General features: G+C 33.8%; 3 long non-coding RNA genes across 6 annotated transcripts; 1 reads left to right on the top strand and 2 right to left on the bottom strand.

The window, feature by feature from the left end:
• Positions 1-3,218: 3,218 nt before the first annotated feature.
• On the bottom strand, positions 3,219-9,078 carry LOC124450668. Of its 3 annotated transcripts, XR_006950151.1 has the most exons (4): positions 8,184-9,078; positions 7,141-7,205; positions 6,430-6,617; positions 3,219-3,876 (listed from the first exon to the last, which is right to left on the bottom strand). It is a non-coding gene; the product is annotated as an uncharacterized LOC124450668 (long non-coding RNA). The 3 variants fall into 3 exon arrangements; XR_006950152.1 differs by lacking the exon at positions 6,430-6,617; XR_006950153.1 differs by lacking the exon at positions 7,141-7,205.
• Positions 9,079-10,760: 1,682 nt separating this feature from the next.
• Positions 10,761-12,160, top strand: LOC124450669. 2 transcript variants are annotated; one of them, XR_006950155.1, is made up of 3 exons: positions 10,761-11,299; positions 11,551-11,623; positions 11,899-12,160. It is a non-coding gene; the product is annotated as an uncharacterized LOC124450669 (long non-coding RNA). The 2 variants fall into 2 exon arrangements; XR_006950154.1 differs by having other exon boundaries at positions 10,761-11,623.
• A 391-nt stretch (positions 12,161-12,551) lies between these two features.
• Positions 12,552-17,684, bottom strand: LOC124450667. The gene is made up of 4 exons (XR_006950150.1): positions 17,313-17,684; positions 16,147-16,438; positions 14,151-14,283; positions 12,552-12,830 (listed from the first exon to the last, which is right to left on the bottom strand). It is a non-coding gene; the product is annotated as an uncharacterized LOC124450667 (long non-coding RNA).
• Positions 17,685-18,300: the final 616 nt, after the last annotated feature.

Raw genomic sequence — 18,300 nt, 5'->3', positions numbered from 1 at the left:
TGACCAAAGTGACGTCATGACTTTCATAAAACTCATTTTTGATGTATACTAGACTTTGTTCTATTCAAAATTAATACTTTGCTTCATTAAGACCTTTATTAATATCTGGCTTTCACTCGTGTGTTTTGTCAGAAACTTTAAAAATTGTGAAAATTTGCATTTACGGAGTTTTTTAACTGTTGAATTTGAAAATGCGTTATATTGCTAAACATTATGCATAATAAAAGTCGCAAGTGTGAATCTTTCAATAAGGACGCTTGTCTCTTGGTGCTTCTGTCCGACTTGGTCGTCATTCATTGCACAGTTAGTAGGCCCACAGACATAGCTACTCTATAAAAACGCGTTTAAATGTCAGCATAATGAATGAACAAAAACAGAATTTAAATACACTGAAAAGAACAACATACCTGATTTCCAAGCGTTGTCCTGGTCCGTCTGATCCAGGCGACTTAGTCGGTCTCTTCCTTTTTTCACCGCACAGTTTTTGCGTGTAAATCGTTGAAATTTATTGCATCATTTTTATCTTAGAAATTCGATGAACCCTTCTTGCATCATTGCAATTTTCCTTATAAGCGTTAAATAAAATTAGGACAAAGTAGCGAGTGAAAGCAAGCTGTTTTCTCACAGCAAGTGACATCTTTTATTGATATTCTGTTTAATTTGGGAGTTTTTCATGATTATGGTTCAAATTATAAAAATAGACCATCAGGATCTTTTTTAACGATCTCATGCAGTTACTCATGGAAGTTATTTTTAACACTTATCTACTCAACTTACAAACCACAAGACATGGATTGTGTTTTTCCACTCGCTTGTTTTCCATTTGCGTAGAATACAGTCGTTTTTATCGTCCAATCACTCCAATGTTAATGTTCATACGTACATATGCCGTTATACGATGTCCATTCAATGCATTTGTACCATTCCATACACAAAGTTACCAGCATCATTAACCAATAAAGTAGCTACTGAGATCATGAATCGCTATTTCCATAGATTATAATTGGTAACTTTAAGCAAAGAAAAAGGGATCACTTCAATACCCCAGTTATATCATCACTCAAAGAATGCTTAGTGCAGAGTTGATCTTTTGTGAGTGTCAGCTGACCACCTTTATGTGGGCTCATATAACAATGGGGCTTATCATCATTATATGAACAAACAACTGACATCAACAAAGAATCCAAACTACAAATGAACATTTTTGGCCATGAATCACCATGACACATGAGTAATGATAAACTAGTAAGAGTGACTGAAGTGAATGACACAGGTGGTAAAGGGACTTTCACAACTCCATCCATGTGGGATGTACAATATAAGAAAATATGAATCAGATATATAGAGGGTGAGCAAGTAACAATATGTTTTCTGTTTGACTATCCAAATGGTAAAACATTTACCTACATTGCATGAATAGCATTAGTCAGTTTAGTTTGAAAATTGAACATTGCAACAAGAACTTTCAAACGATCAAAGACTTAACATCGTGGTCGAAGCATTTTAAAGTGAAAGCTTTCATATTACAAAGCCAACAAATAAGACTGTAGTTGTTATTCCATGTAACTCATACTTCACTACTTAGTCAGTAAAAAGGAGAGAATTTATCTTATCTTCTAACGTTAAAGTGACTAAGCCGTTGTTAACAACTCTTTAATTGAAGTAATGACTGAAATTTTTTATTGTGATAGGAGCATGTAATTGTAGTCATATGTTGCTAGGTTAAGGTTAAGAGAGGGTTTAAATGTGTTCTGTTTGCCTTGAGTTTTCTCGACTACTAAAAATATTGTTAGAATTTCGAGCAAAAGACAATTATGGATCTCGTTCATTGCAATTCTTCACCACAATCTGAAAAAACTGCACCTCTAGCGCTCAACAACATAGTGCATTGGAGACAGACGACAAATTTAGTGTATTTATCATTGCATCTATTCAATAATTTGACATTGAAGAAATAAACCAAAAGTCAATAGCATCAATAAAAAAACATTGAAATTTTCAGAAGAACAATATAGAGATAAATCAAGAAGCAAATAATCATTTATCGTCATCGTAGTCACTTAAATTTAATTTCCAACCGTGGGATTTATTTTTATACATGATACCGAAGCAAGTACGTGGGTAAAACATTTCAAAAGGGTTTGAAGGCAACACCTTTATTTTGTTTTGCGCAATCACAAATCTTTATACTTGTCCTCTATGTGTATAGTCTTGTTCCATCTCATGTGAACAACATCTGCTTTCTACGACGCCTCGTGATTTACTTGTGGCAACACTTGAAGTGAATAGTATTTTTATGCATGGTGTTAAGCATGTCATTATATGTATTTCTTCCACATGATTGTTTAACATTCATTGTTCGTACTTGAACAAATTACCGAATATCTATCAAATCTAATTTTTAAAAACAAAACGTATTGTTGCCAAACAAAAGAAATATGCTCTCCCTTCATTGATATACGTAAAATGTAAACGATAATTGACCATTTTTCTGTGATATCACGCAAATCCTTAATTAGTTAAAGTTATTCAGCCTATTAAACAACAAAATTACATCGTTTTGGGCATTAAGATGTTGGTGACGTCAACCAAAATATCCTTAAACCCTCTCCTAACCTTAACTTAGCAAGATGCGACTGCAAGATTCAACAAATATTTTGGACAAAATTAAAGTATAGTTTCCAAATTTAATATCGTCTCATGAATCTAAACCTACATCATCAAGCATCGCTACTTTGCATAACGACATTAAAACATAAAAATATCTGAAAATTCTAATGACTTTTTTTTATTCAAACGCATTGAAGGTGATTTGAACGCAGGTCTTTTGATAGATGAACGGAAAATAACAACGGAAAATTACACACTTAAGGGCTAACCGTGATTCAATGAGTCGTTAAATTATTTCGACGCATTGAAAGGGTGAGGGGCATCTCGAGTCGATTTATCTGATGATAAGTATAGAATTGTTTTAGAATTGTATTGAATAGAATTTTGTCATTACTTTGTGTTGATGCTTGGTTTAGTGTAATAGTTGTTTTATGTTTGAAAACATGTCCCAACAACTGTAGGATCAAGTTGCAAAAAATTTTAAAAAGATGATTATGTAAAAAAAAACATGACTGAAAACATGTTTTTTGGGGAGGACATTTTGCTGCGTAGCGGTTATTGATTGATGATTAGGGGGGAGGCACTAATATTTATATACCGTATACATGTTTTACTATGTTAGTTATTTAATTTCTTTTGAAATCCATAGTGATTAAGGATTATACAATATGAATAATGACAATAAACTAATAAAAAAAAGGTTGACTTTTTTGTGCATCTTGATTCCTACAGTAGGTAGCAAAGAGTTGAAAACCCACAACAGACATGTTCATATATTTAAAATAACCCCTTCCTCTCTATTAACTACAACTAGCTCAGTTTGATTCATATTTTTTCCTTTGATAGACATTAGTCATGGTCTGTTCTTTGAAAATTCTATTATGGACATAATGTTCCATTTTATAACTTAATTAAGGCAAAAAGTGTGAATTGGAAGAATATTGTTGTAAAAATAAGGCAGGTTATAATTTCACCTATCAAAACAGAAGATAGTCAAATTGTCAAAGTTGTGATGCAGTTGATGTGAAATAAAAAACACCCCTTCATCAATGACACCAAAAAATGCACTGTTTATAGGCAAACCTTGCTTCTATAGTTTCCTCAAGGATGCGGCAACTTTGGGTAATTATATTTGTCGAATGGAGATTCTCATGTTGATTCACCCCACCACTAGCTTCATCTTTAATACAAGTTTCAGCTATAGCCACAGATGAATTTTCAAACAATGGTAAGGTCTAGCTTCTTGGAGAAGTTGGTTGAAGCTATCTGAAGAAATGTAGAGAGATTAGGAAGATATAAAACAAAGTAACAAATTCCAGTATTACTCCAAGCATGGTAAAACAAAACTCTGTAATTTAAATGTATCATTTATGTATATTAAGATGCAAGTTAGACATGATGAAAGGGTTCAAATTGGTATTTGAGGAAGGAGACCCTTTGCTTAAATTTCTCTCACAAAATCAAGGCAATCTATAGTTGATAACATTGATAGAAAGCCATCTAGATTGAAACATTCACTAATTTAGCTTCAAAAACAAACTTAAACTTTTATGACATTTTGATTACCCTACTATGCTATTAAAAAGATAAAAAAGTGCACTATGATTCAATGTATTGATTTGAAATATATGATTTCCTTAATGCACATGATAAGGTAAAATTGTAACAGTGTTTTGTGAAGACGCAAATAATGCCAAGTTCTAATCGGTAATTCAGAATGCAAGATTAGTTATAATTATAAGTCAATATATATATAATTATATAGTAATTATATATAGTCAATATATAATTATAAGTCAATATCTTTGGGAATAGTAAAAAAGTATCTTACTTTATGTTAAGTCTTAAAGTATGACTTCGAAAAACATCATAGTATTAAACAAAACAGAGGTTGATGCTATTGTTACTGTTACATTCTTGGGTCATTGGTGTGTAGTCTAATTTAACACATAAAGCCCGGTTTCTATATAATCGTCTGTCGTCTGAAAGCGTGTAGGGACGATATTGCACGCAGTCGTTTTAATCGTCTAGATAGAACAGAGTTCCATCTTAACAATTGTAATCGCTTTGATGGCCTCGTTCGTTTCGATAGTCTTGAATATGTTTCCATAAAATCGCTCTAATCGTCCTTGTACGCTTTCAGAGGATTGAAGATGGAGACAATTATATGGAAACCGGGCTTGAACGAATGCGGTAATGACATTTTAAAATATAAAATAAAATGAACAAAAAAAATGTGCTCCCTTTCGGGCATTTCACTATACATCATAATTCATAAAAAATTGAAAATTACGGTTTAGTTCAAAATCCACGATAATAAATCAATAAATTTAACTCACCTCCACCTATATTCCATACTGTGTTGTAAACATTTATCGCAATGTATTTACGGTTCTCGGTTTTTTGAAATTGCATCTTTAGTGGTCACTTACATACAGTTTTTATTCTATTTTTTCTTGCAAGCATATCTATTTCCAAACTCTCATAAACAAACGGGCATATTCGATTGTACAATGATTGTACGCGCGGAATATATCTGTCTGGGGGACTCGGGAGAAGGTGAAATGTAAATAACACTAAAAATACTTTTTTATTTCAACCAATCATTCGCGCTATTGGTTCCCGCACTTGCGTTAAAAACTGAGGATTAAATTTAATTTCATTCCATGGACGAATATCAACTCGATTTCATGCGCCACTAAAGAGAAACTTTATATAAGAAAAAAGGTAAGTTATAACTTATATATAAATCGGGTTTATTTAATTAGAATAACAACAAGATGGATAGTCCTAATTGAAAGTAGTTCCCGTACTGTATTTTACACAGATAAATTTGAAGTTACTGCCACATGACAATAAACGAAATGTAACTATTTAAGCTGATTTGTTATTTTCAAACCATTATTACATAAATAAATCGTCATGCCAAACGCATTTTGAAGGTTTAACATACTAACGATGGTACAATTGTACGTATGTCGCTAAGTAGTACAACTGCATGTCGGCGAAGGCCGACCGAACTCTAGTGGACAAAATATACACTATAGCAGGCACGTTTATATGAACGGGCTATCTACAGGGTGTATCAAAGACGACATTTAGAAACTAACCTATCGTGAAATTTCAAGACCTGATGACGATGCTAATCTCTGTGAACATTTCAGCGCATGTTTTGTTGTTAGAACTTGTGTCAAATTCCCAGGAGCAGAAAAGCTTTTGCGCAAGTATATGCACGTAGCTAACAATAGTTTATGCAGTAGTGTGCCGAGCCTAGTCGTAGCAATTGAAATTATCACAATATGTCAATTTCTAAAGATCTTTGATACACCCTGTCCAATATAAACCTTGTACACTTAACACTTTGTACACAATACACTCTGTACACAATACACTCTGTACACAATACACCCTGTACACAATACACCCTGTGAACAATACACTCTGTACACAATACACCCTGTACACAATACACCCTGTGAACAATACACCCTGTACACAATACACCCTGTGCACAATACAGCCTGTACACAATACACCATATCCCTGCACACTTTACACCACGAACACTAAACACTCTTCAAGATTCATCACTAAACATTGCACCTAGGGCATGAAAAAATTTAAACATTGAAACCATTTGAAATCAACTCAAGTTTAGACTATAAATGCATGGTTCAGCATTAATTCTACCTCAACGAGGCAGCTAGTGCACATAGTAAATCCAAGAATATAATTCCTTTTAATTGTGTTTACCTCCTTGTGGATCAATGGAAAATTCTAAAGGTCAGATGATATCTTGGATTAAATTTTTTAACACACCCTGTATGCTTTATATACACAATTTGTATAACAATGTACCCTCCTGTGCAATGGTGGCTCAAGACTGGGGAGTAGAACAGACGGTTACACATTGTTGCTGTTTTACACTAGAGTCACCAGAGTGCTCAAACATGTAGAAATATTCCTTCAACTTTTATGTTCATGAGGACAATATTCATAAGACATCCCTACAACAAAAGACAAGAACAAAACAAACAAACAAAATTTGTATACAACATAAGACAAGGTATAAACAAATTTGTAAACTTGGGTTTGCCAGAGGGGCAAGGGAATCTTTAAAAGAATGTGGTTATGTGGATGCCAAAGATGATTGTATAAACAGGAAAGGCATACTGTAAATAATCTCAATGTTTAAAGTTGTGTGGAACACAAATATTGAAAATCAAATGGTCTGTCTATACTGTGTGCATGTTATTCAGAACTAGCTTCATTGAAATACTGAGTGATGCAATGAAATGCTCTTCAAAGTAATGTTTAATGGTGAGCATTCTGTCTCCAAACACTTTCCTGCTAATCTTGTATACCCTAATATGCTTACTTTGACAAAATTGCAAATGAGAAACCACACAATCAGCACGATGATGCAAATATAGATTATCTTAAGAAACTAGAATGGAAAATTCACTTGGTAAATTAAAGCTTAATTAAGGTTTTTAAGGAAGCTTACTGAGCTTTAAATGAAATACATACCATATGCTACTTTGAACATGATCGTATCTGACAGTGAGTTTCTACTCAACTTTAAAAGCAAGTCCCTGGAATGAGGAAAAAATTATTTTCAGTAAAGAATCACAAGCTAATTACTTTAATTAAAATGAATACTCCTCCTTAAACAAAACATTAACATGCATTATCAGGGGTGTTGAAAGCATACAATAAGTGGAAAACATAACACAACTGCCAAATTGGTGAAGACGATTTTAAAGATGTGCCCCCCCCCATTGTAGTCCTTCCAGTGCCGCTGTGCAATAATATAGGTTGCATCTGAATTTGTGCAAACTTGAAATTGATAGTTATTTGAATGCACCAGAAGAATGGCCAGCTTCAAAATGTTGCACTACATTCTTTCTGCACATGATAATATAGCCATAGAGCAACTATTTTTTTTTTGAAATTCTCATTATTTTTTAAACTGCATCATCTTGTCTATAATAATTCCTCATTGGCATCTTGGTTGCAAAATATTAATTTGTAGAATGACAAGATGTTCATTCACAGTGACTAATCCAATGTGACAATGTATGTTAAATACATTATGAGCATTGATCTGTGTATATTGCTTCCCCCTGTTCCATATGTTGTGATCATTTAAAACAGGTGGGGCTATCAAAGCTCACCAAACTGGATCTGGTAATAAAAATTACCAACTCTGATCACACTGAACTAACCTCTCCTAAAACACTTGCAAGATACAAAAAAAGAGACTTGATTCTAATTCATGCATTTTAAAAATTCACTCTATATTCAAGGTTAGTTGTCGAAGGACTGCATCTCAAATTTCACTAAAGACATTAAAAATTTCAGGACAACACTTTCCCAGGGCCACTGCTACAACATTAGTTAGGGAAGGGTGTTATTCATCGATGTAACAGATATGAGTTGGACGCATTGAGTTCTCTGTGACCTTGAGGTCTTATACAACTCAATGGTTGGGTGCAACAGAATATATGAATTTCATAGCCCCAGCTACGACCCTGTCTAATCATTTAATACTTGTTTAACAAATATTTCACCTTCGCAGCTATTCTTTTCTTTGTCTTAGCACTTTCCATGCACATTGACCAGAGAGTTTCACAATGTTTATTCCCGTGTATTAAGTTCATCCACCCCCTTTCTGGCTGCAATTCAAACAGTCATTTCCAAATTGCAATTGGCTCCAATTTCGATTCAATACTTCCCCAGTCTGCCTCCACATACAATCAAACTTTATGAATCACTGCGGCAAGAGTTCAATCACCCTATCAGTCCAAATGGGACGGCCTTTCTGTTAGAAATGCGTCGAGATTTCGACTGTCATTTGCCGCCATACGGTTACTCCACATGCACTAGTTCGTGTTGGAGGGGAAATGACGTAATTGTAGAGATAAATAATGATTTTATTTTAATTTTTTTTGCTTCATCGGATTGGATTCATGATTGGATTTCGATTTCGACACGGTATGAGTCCAGTATCGTGTAAATAGTACTAATATAGAATGTACATAAGCTTGCATAGGAAATCATGGTACGAAAATAGAATTAATTTGAGTTTATGATACAAATGCCGGAATTTTTTTCCAGATAACAACGTGTGCCATTGAAGTAAATGTGACTTAATCAATACTTTTTACCTTATGTTGTTGTAAAAAACACCCAGAATATTTCTAGACAATAAAAACTTTAAGTTCAGCAAGTCATCTTTCTAAATTGGAAAGGATGTGCTATAGCTTATTGTAAGGAAACTAACCAAAAATTTAACTTTTCTTGAATTCGGACATGGCCAAGAGTGGATATTGTGCAATTGTGCCATGGTACGTGGGCTCTTACTAGTATATGAAAATGGACCCTTTATACACACATCTATCTAATACCAATGTTACTGAAATTTAAAGAATCATTTGATTCTCGTACTTTTGCAGGTGTGACAACGAAAACAGTCAAGAAGTTTAAAGCAGTTCAAAAGGTGCGCAATAAAACTCCCCGGATGTTTAAAGGCAACAAAAGTTCCAAGAATGTGTAAATACTTCAAGCCAGCGTCAAAGTCATTGAAAATGAAACAATTTCTCTTTTTTGCCGCAGGGGTTGGTTGCACGAAGACTGGATAGCGTTATCCACTGGATAGCAAATTTTTCTGAACGCTCATAAAATCTCTCATAAGAGAAAAATATACGATTTGAACTGTGCAATCGCTGAAAGAGAATATGGTTTTGAAGATTACAAAATTTCTTTGTCGTAAGAAAAACATAAACGCCTTTTTTACAAGTTTGAAAATTTTCGCTATCCAATGGATAACACTATCCAGGCTTCGTGCAACCGGCCATTGGACTGTAACCTGGCTAATCAAGACTACATATAACATGTAACGATACTCGCGGGTTTAAATCATTCACAATATCATTAAATTACCAATATTTTGCCATTCGTGATTTAATCAATAGTTTGTACTTTATTCGAGACATCCTTTATATTACAAAACTCAACCGTACTTTTGAAACTTTCTGTATCTAGAAGTAGAATGGTTTGTTACAATAATGGATCTAATTCAGCCGATGAGTATCACCTTATTTTGCCTATTCAAGAGACATCTGATGGTGAGTATACTGCAATGCCAAAGCATGGACCAAGGACTTATCTAAACATATCTAAACATGAATCTTCGTGTAGTAATTATAGAATTGCAAATCAAATGACTTTCCTTTTGACTTAGGGAGAAGTTATCTTAATGATGATCTAGATGATGACGAAATGTATTTCCTACTGCATAAGGAGGAGTCCGTTGAAGATGATTTTCTTAGTCAGTTAGAAAACAGCAAAATAAATAGATCTTTAGATAAATAGTACTGCCCAGCAAACAATAAGTAATATATAATGAAGTAGATTTAGTTGACATATATTTAATTTTAATTTCTTAATGGGTGTTTTATCATTAATGTTCATTAAAAAAATACAATTCTTGCCAGCGCTAAAGGAAATTTGCCGGAAAGAATGAACATCTACGTATTGCTGCGTGCGTATAATAAAAGTTTGTATCAACGTACATGCATTTATGATTAAGAAGTGAGGAAGGAATTTATTTTCTTTTCAACTCTTGCATAAAAAGAGTTTTTACTAAACCATGGAGAACACCAATCATTAGAAGAAGTGTTTGTTTTGAGTAGCTACTCATATGCATACATCATTGTGAGAGAATAGGAAAGGAACTATTCCGTAGTCAGTCTGTCAAAACATATATAACCCCGGGCAAAACGAGATATATTACTGAGCATTGCAGAAACAATTCACATACTGCTCGTAAAACAATTCATGTAAATGTGGAAGCTTATTCTATTGGAATATTTTAGCAAAAATCTTGCAATTGTTAAAGAAATCACTCTGCTATTAATTAGAGAGAACACAAGCGTGAGAGAGCGTTTAGAATAGGGGCGTTGATCTCAAATTCTAAATGAAATTTACTAAAGCGCATTTAACCACAAAGTAGTCGTATGAACAGATGCTTGAGAGAAATGAAAATAAAAAAAGATGTAGTTCGTACTTGCGTCTTTGAGAAAGAAGCTAAGTCTGTGACGTCATAGCCTCCATTATGTAATATTCATAAAGTAACTAGATGACAATGACAGTGTCAGACAATTGCTGTATTGCTTGCTGTGTGCAGTGTACATCGAAAATAATACAGATGTAATTTAGAATACGTCTGCACTTCCTTGTCCTTTTACGAGAATTATCATTCTGTAGATTTGTCCTCATACTGGCGATTTACAAGCAGAATTTCAGCCATGCGACGACATAGTCGAGGGCCTCGAGGCTGTTGTTGACCGTAGCAACTAAAAGCAAGTGGCATCGTTGCTAGCTAGTGGCATCAGTCGAAGAATTGTCGTGTAGGAAGACATTGTTGCTCAGGAGAAAGAACTTGTAAACGCTTTAGAGAGTCAATTAGATTGTTGCTTTCGTTCTGTTCTGAAATGGTCTTAGTGAAAGTATTTATCATGTTTGTAATTCCCATTACTTGCATCAATATGAACTGCACACTTCGTTCAAGTGGGAGTGAGTCCAGTAAGAAGATTGATCCATACCGTATATATTATAGACTATTATGGCTTTCACAAAGTTTCTTTGAACAAATGAGTTCTTGATACTGAAAGCCCAGAGAAAAGTAAGCAATGTTATTATGTATTATTTGTGTGTTATGACAGGAGGCCTCATTGTTTATACAATATATGGAAGCTCCATTATTTCAGATTTTTGCTAACAGTTTCGTACTTGGTAATTTACTGTAGGCTCTTAACATCCTCGGTTTTACATTTTCCTTTTACCACTGAAATGTTAGGCAGTCGGGATGTATTGGATGTCACATGCAAAGCATTATTAAATATTTCAATAGATATGTTATTGATATTTTGTTAGGCTACACCTGCAAAGCATTCCAGCTGATAAGAATAATGAATCCTCTTTGGAGCAAAATATTAAAAACTGAAAGGTATCTTTCTGAACACTTTTTTTGTGTTGTAGAAGATAATTGTTTAACCAATTGTTTGTGTCCTCTTGTGCTTCCTTTAGCTTTTATATGCAATACAACCTAACTTAAAGAAGAAAAAAAATACTTCATTGCAGTTACCTAATAAAGTTGTATAAATGTAAACTGCATATTACCCCTAGTGAGCCAAATCCATGCCTTGAGATTTTTACCGATATTGTATTAGCATCAGATAATCTTTGGTAAATCCTTTACTTTTAACTTTTCATACTATACAGTTTACAAAGGGAAGCCTGCAACTGTTGAAGAATTTGTTGAAAGAACATTTTGTAAAGATGTTAACAACAATGGAAAAGTGTGCAGAAGTGAGGCTAGTTGTTTTGATGTAAATTAGTCAGTTTTGTATTCATTGTTAACATGTTGTTTGGTGAAGTAAAACAAAACACTGATGCTATACTAACAAATAGTCAAATACCATGAATTGATCTATGTGCTTAATAATGTAATGATGATGAAATGCACCTTTTGATAAAAAGCAAACAATTTGTTTATTGTTGCTAGGTAGTGTGAATACCGATATGGCGCTTCTAGTCGTATTTATTGTCGAATATGATAAACCTTTTTGGCTTTTTCGTGGAGCTCAGTCAAGTATATTAAAATTGCTATCACAGATGGATCTAACAGGGGTGGCGCCAGGAATTCCCCAACAGAGCGGCTAAGGTCCTCGACGGGGGGCTGACTTAGCTACTAGGCTGATGTGACAATGCGCTTTCCATGTAAATCTTAAATTGCTCAAATAAGTTTTTTATGTGAAGTATTTAATCTTTTTCATTTACCAAAATGATTAACACTTTGCTAAATCTCGGCTACCGGGCTCATGTAATTGGCCCTTAAAGGCTGACCAAGATTCATTGATTCAGCGCTGGTAAAATTTTGTCTATAGATGGGAATTTTCTTTTTGTGTTGTGTTGATGAAACAACAAATCAAGGAAAACTATAGCGACACTTTCCTTTATGTATACCAGTATGATTCTACTAAAACAATTAGATTACTCGCTATATTGTTGATAAATGTAGTCGTCCATCCGTGACATCTAAGTGTTTGTGTCACACAATCAGTCGTGACTCTTTCATTGCAACATCAAAATTCAGAGAATATGCCGCAAAATAGAGCGAGTGATAGATCACGCATTTGTACCAAAAATTTCATCTAGGAAACAAGATAAAAACGTAAGGTAAGTCATTTTATAATTCAGTTCGCACGCGATAAGAGCTCTATTCACCCTTAGCAATATTGGAAGAAAATGATACTCAAAACCGTCAAAATGTGCACTTCAAGCTATTTGTACTGTCAAGTCAACGATTTTTAAGTACATTTGATTTTCAGGGCAATAAATTCCTGTCGGCTGGTAATTCGTCGAGGTTTTAGCAATTTTCGGAAAACCGAAACATGTTTAAATGTTGTTCGTCGAACTGTCAAGTACAAATACACCACAGGTTTCCTTTAACAAAAGACTAGGTAATCTTCAATAGCAACCATTCTGTTAGGATTTTCTAAACAATGTATCTCGCTCGCGCACGTCGGCTGGTGCTTACAGTAACATTGATAAAATATTCTTTGATACACACCCGAGAACGAAAATAATTTACCACGAAATTAAAAATCCGGTTGACCTGATAGATTTCAAGGTGTAATTTAATTATTCTGTAGTCTTAACTAATAATTACAGTATCTTTAAGCAGTGTTTACAAAAGAAATGAACCATTAATTTAATAAGATATTCGTTACTTTCGTAAGTTTTGCTCCACATTCAAAATTCACAAAAAACGACTAACCACATTCAATATTGCCGTACTTCATACAAACAAATTGTCGTAAATTTTAAAGTCGTGCGAGGCTATAGCGAAAGAGTAAAATATAACGTTTAATATTTCTGACAAATGGAGTAATTTTGTGTTAGTTTCATTTCTTTGTTTGGTCAATAAATGTTTATTCATAGAATGAAAACAATTACACAATGGTCATAAACTTTATGCTTGGTGGGTATGTACATAACAGTATTAAATAAGGTTTGAATATCTGAGTTCAACATTAATAAATATTGGGGGGAGTTGGGAGAAGATACCCCTTCAGAAAATCCTCAAATGACTAACAACTGTTAATAGATAATGTGTTGTATGCCAGGTGAATTTTATACAGAGCAACCAATTTAAATGTCCAACTTACAATAAGGGCAAATGGTCAGAAATATTAAGTTACACCAATGAATGTATGTATTGTTGGCAAATAAAACTTGAATGATATTCTGAGATAGTCTATGGCACTCTAAAGCAACACTTAAAGATGAACAACTGAAGATCATATACACACTACACTGACTTAATTTGAAAAAAGTTGAAATACAAATCAACACCATCAGAATAATTTTCTAGATACAAGTCTTCTTGAGCAAAAATGGTGGCAAAGTTCACTTAAGTTGAAATAGTTCTTTTTGAGGAAGCCAATTAACAGTTTAAAACACATACGTACCACATGGCATTTTGAGTCGCTTCATCTTTTATACTTTTTGTGAGAAAAACAGTGAGCAGATTAACATTAACAAAGTAGAGCCATTAAAATTATGATAGCAAATTTCAATCCACTGAACTTTGAAAGCAAGTCTCTAAATAAGAAAAAGTATGGTGGTAAATACATGTCATATAATTTAATGTAATAACCATGAAACACTTGTGCTATTTGGACAATGGCTGAGTTTTTATTAGCCTGTGAAACTGATGTGAGCTCAATCCATTATGTCAATCAAAGAGAATTTGCAAAATAATCATCAATACATGTTAACAAGAAAATTAAAACATTTCTTTAAAATTTCTTTGTTTCGTGCTATTTCTTATTTTAAAAAAAATAAAAGATGTTTTTCATGTTAGCACTGGCTTATGCAAGCTTTGGAGACATTTGTGAAACTCGTGAGCAGGTGCAAACTTTGAAGTCAGGCTTGCACTCATTCTCTCTCAGCTTCTCCCAAACATCTCCCTGGTTTACATAAGCCTGTGGAAATACAGTAAATATCTTTTATTTCTTATTACCACAACAACTAAAATGATTACTCCTTGACAAGATATTAAAAATCCTTTCCAAGCAGACAATTTCAGAAATATAAGATGAAACATACTTTGATGAACAAAGACATCTTGTAAACTCAAGTTATGAGTTGTATTAAAAAACAAGATGATATTTGACTCTATTTTACAATCATTGATATTCCAGAACAGTCCTGTTTGTAACATAACTCATATCTTGTGTTGGCAAGCTGTCTGTCTTGGGATGCTCAACCTGCCTAACTTTGGGAATAAGAGGCCTGAGCTTCCCTAAAAATATTACTTGAATCTTGATAGTAATCTCAATGTTATTTACTTAAAGAAAACAAAAATACAAACTCATCCCTAAGGCTAATGACTAATAACAACTCATCCCTCAGGCTGGCAGCAGTCAAGCTTGAAATTGTAATGTAATGCTTCTATGGTGGCAGAGCAAAACTTTTTAATATTCTATCATTGGAAAGAAAAATATATTACAACAGACTAAATGAGACCATTATTTGTATTTATACAGGGTGTATAAAAAATAACTTTGGAAATTCATGTATGTTATAATTTCAATGCCTATTACAATACTAAGTCTGCAAGCACATAAAATATTGTCAGATACATGCTCATATTATAAATCTTTGTTATTAGCACAAAAGCTTTTCTGCTCCTGGGAATTTTGTTCATAACGGTATTTGGTGTACTGAAATGTCTACTATCAATAAATATTTTACAAAATAAGAATAAAAGTAATCGGCAACAATTACTCTAAATGAATGCAGTACTATTTTTATTTGCTTTACAGAGGAAAAAATCCTAAAACACAGAGTTTGAAAATTCAGAGACTTCTTTCGGTAAGTAAATTTTTTAAAATGAGCACACAAAGACCTGGTCACATGATGCACATATGAAACTCAAATGGTTGACTCAGTTCACATGATGTGTTCATGTCAGAGTTTTATTCCAGATTGGTGTTGAGTCTGCACTATGCCACATTGATTCTGGCTTTGTGTTTGATTGGTTTTCTTATTTGAAGTCTTATCAATTTGCTGACCAAGTTTAACACTGTTGCACTTGCATATGAATTTTTACATTCATCACTTTCAGTAGAGAAAAATATATTGGCTTTCTAACTTTACCATAAGAGCATTGTGTGAACTTGACCCTTAAAATGGGTGCAGCTTCATTTGCATGTCATACCCTTAGCATGGCTCCCATTTGACTGCTGCACTCAGGATCCAAGCAAAACAGGCAGTTATGGTAATTAAATGTCAAACTTTGACAGCAGGGGTCTCTACTTGAAGACAAGCCTTTTATTTCTTAGAGACTTTGATGTTTCAAAGTTTAAACCCAATTTTGCTTAAAATGTTTAAAGCTATTCTGAAGTTTTAATGCTAGTTTAGCTAGTGTAGATTTACATGATGTATATGCATATATCATACCTTTCAGTTCTTATGAGAAACATACAGTCAGTACATGAACATTAACCAGTAGAACCATGATGAGATATAAAGTGAATACATGAACATTAACCAGTAGAACCATGATGAGACACACAGGGAATACATAAACACTGAACCAATAGAACCATGATAAGATGACCTGGGAGTACATAAACTTTAACCAAGAGACAAATGGTAAAATTCACAGTGAACAAATCAAAATAAACCAAATAGTGCCATCAGATACAGTGTAACAGTGAGTACACATTCACACAATTTCAGCCAGAAGTCCCTGAAATGAGAAATGAGAACAGTAGTAAAACAAATTAAATATTTATGAAATATTAATAGTTAATGATCATAAACTATATATTTTAACAGTGCTATATATGTATAATAATATTTCAACAAAGTAAAGTATCACAACACTATAACTAGTTATATCCTGAGAAGTTCGCATCTCTAAGGACAAAATAGAGAATATCGAGAATACCAACATCCAAGAAAGACAATAATTAACCAATGCTCGCAAGCTAATAACATCAAAATATTTGAGACCTCCACTAATAATTCCGATACGGATGACGAATTCTTCTCAAAAGCCGAAGCACAAAGAAACCTTTGTACTATCCTCGATTCTTGGTACAAATAACCTGTTTACATTGAAACTAGTAATCATGCCGAGATTAACACGTTTACTCCTTACATTAAATATTCCCAAGGAAATTATGACGAGTCATTCCCTACGTTTAGAAAGATCCCACGCCACCTATCCGAATAATTTCGTACACGGATTCAACGCTTTTTTCATCTGTATTTGGGTGAAATCACAATACAATAATTATACACCAAAAAATGTGCAGTTTAAAAGAATGTACTGCAACTTTTTTACTCAAAAGTTAAACTTTTAGAATCTATAACAATGTGCAATTCGCACGTTTTCGAAGAGCCTAAATTGTATTGTTTAATGTAAAAATAAAATACATCAACGAGAAATATCCATTAGACAATGAAGTGCTACGAAATGTAGGTGGCAATTTTTATTGTATAATCGTTTTATAAACATTAAACGTATTATTTAAACATTGGTCGTTCACATTTCATTTCCTTGATGAACACTTTCAGCAACAAACAATGGTTTAAACATGTTAAATTATCAAAATTACCTAACAAACTGCTTTGCAGTAACACAGTGTTGGACTTCCATCTCCCACCTATCGTCTTCCAAACACGAGAACACGCCATAGAACACAATCATAAGTCCATAACCACAAGAGACACAAGTACTGTTCATTCTTTACGATGCTTGGTTGATTTCAGGAGTCATAATTACTGGACAGAATGTAGCAAAAACATGAGACGGAAATATGACAATAATATGCAATACACGAAATTGAACACTAATCCAATCTCTAACTAATATCTCGATACAGCCCAGGAATATACCACGCCATATACAAGCGTATATCTAAATTAAACAAAACTTAGCGAAGGTTGAGGTTTGATTTGGATGCTACAAGTCATCAGTCAGGAACGAAGAGTCGCGTAGGAACCCTTAGGCATGCGTATTTAGTCTTCGTAATCTGGTCGGTATGCATCGTAAAACGGGATGTAATTGGCTTGACACTGGTTTAACTGTCTCAAGCAGTGGACTCATAATCGGCTACAAAATATTTGCTGCCAGGAATATGAGAATCACTTATCCATACGTGTGCTATTCGCCATTTCCAAATTCCTCCTGAGCTAAGCTCGGAAGCTTATTTTATTTATGTTCATTGCTAACGTAATGTCCACTCTTAATCGAATGTGAACATGTAACTTGTTCTGACCAAATATTTTTAGGCCTAAGAGAAAGTATTTCTAGATAGTTGATGTGCGTCCTCTCGGTAGTCCTTTTGTCATTGTATGTCCCATACATTAGCTTGATGTGATATGCGTCTGTTGTAATGAAAAATGTGACCTCATTCTTACATGTTACATTTTTGTAAGTTGCGACGTTGCTCCACTCTCCAAGTTAATTCTTTGTGAGCAAGATAGGGAAAGTATTGTCGTTTCGTTAAACTTTATCTTTTCCTTCTTTGAAGCAAGTGTTTCAAACTGATCATTGTTTTTGAAGTAAAGCAGGCCAGACATAACCCCAGTTCCGAAGATAAT

This window comes from Xenia sp. Carnegie-2017, unplaced genomic scaffold (genome assembly GCF_021976095.1).
Source record: "Xenia sp. Carnegie-2017 unplaced genomic scaffold, XeniaSp_v1 HiC_scaffold_24, whole genome shotgun sequence".
NCBI classification, from domain to species: domain Eukaryota; kingdom Metazoa; phylum Cnidaria; class Anthozoa; order Malacalcyonacea; family Xeniidae; genus Xenia; species Xenia sp. Carnegie-2017.
Note: the sequence above shows the minus strand (reverse complement) of the source record. Positions and strands in the feature narration are given on the sequence as shown.